Source organism: Otolemur garnettii, unplaced genomic scaffold (assembly GCF_000181295.1).
Source record: "Otolemur garnettii isolate 467f Iridium unplaced genomic scaffold, OtoGar3 scaffold00089, whole genome shotgun sequence".
NCBI classification, from domain to species: domain Eukaryota; kingdom Metazoa; phylum Chordata; class Mammalia; order Primates; family Galagidae; genus Otolemur; species Otolemur garnettii.
The window spans coordinates 3830949-3832076 of NW_003852484.1; the positions used below are offsets into that span (position 1 = coordinate 3830949).

General features: G+C 37.0%; 1 protein-coding gene across 3 annotated transcripts in view; it reads right to left on the bottom strand.

Moving 5' to 3' along the window:
• CD86 (CD86 molecule) overlaps nt 1–1128 on the bottom strand; it is a 63578-nt gene that overhangs the window by 14983 nt on the left and 47467 nt on the right. The gene's annotated exons all lie outside the window — the stretch shown is intronic.

Genomic DNA, 1128 nt, shown 5'->3' on the forward strand with positions numbered 1-1128 from the left:
CACTATTCCAAGGAGTAGAGTCTTTGGAAGAAGAAGTCCAACTCTAGGGCTTAGGTTCCCATGGGGTACAATCCAGTTCACCAGACTAAGAAAGCAGAAAGGGATTGAGTTAAAGTCTCACCAGGAACTAACAGAGTTCATGATGCTGCCATGCTCTGTGTCATATCTTTCAGAAACCCACACTGGAAGGTGGTAAGTAAGTGGGTGGGGATTTTAAATTCAGACTACTGGATTTTGGCATAAGTGTCAAGATGGCTTCCTGACATACTATAAGATGAAGGCTAAATCTAGTCATTTTAGGGAAAAATACATGATCTTGATAAAGACACAGCTTCTCTTGCCCTTGTTTGCCATTCATATTTTCTATGAGAGCTGTTGAGGATAAATGGTACCTTTCCCCTAGACCAAGCTAGTGTACCTTCTGCTAACTATATCTCTTTCTCTTCTATAATTACTAGGTTACTAAGTAGTTTGCAGGTAATACATACTAATTTTACAATTTACTATATTGTTTCTAAAACATTAGTCACTTGCATGTCATCCTTACAAGTTTTGCTATATCAATGTACTATTTGAACATTCTTCTTATACTTGTTGTGGTTTATAGAAAATGGATTGTCAGACCTTATTTAGCCTCATTAACAATATCTATGAAATCACAGCTTGGATAAGTTGATTATAGTTTTTATAATATAAATTAAAACAAGCACAAAACTGTTTAAAAATGTTTGTGTCCCACCTAAAACATACCATGTTCCTCCCTTGGTACCTGGCCACATTGAAAACATTGATTTAGCCCTTGGCTAAATGTTCCAAAGCCCTGCGGCCTTGTTTGAATCACATGGGGTCCAAAGAGAGCAGCTCTCCTTTCCATTTCTACTTTTGCCGGTGTTCTACACTGTGGTTCCTGACTAAGTGTTCATCTTCCTTTTCCACTTTCATCAAAAATTAACCTGGATCTAGTAAAACTAGGCGCTGACATCTTCCCTAGAGAAATAAGAGCTTGAATTCATACAAAAGTTATACATGAACATTTACAGCAGCTCTGTTCATAATGGCTCCAAATTGGACACAACCCAATGTTTTTCATTGAGTTGACTAGATAAACAATGAAATGCTATTTAGTAA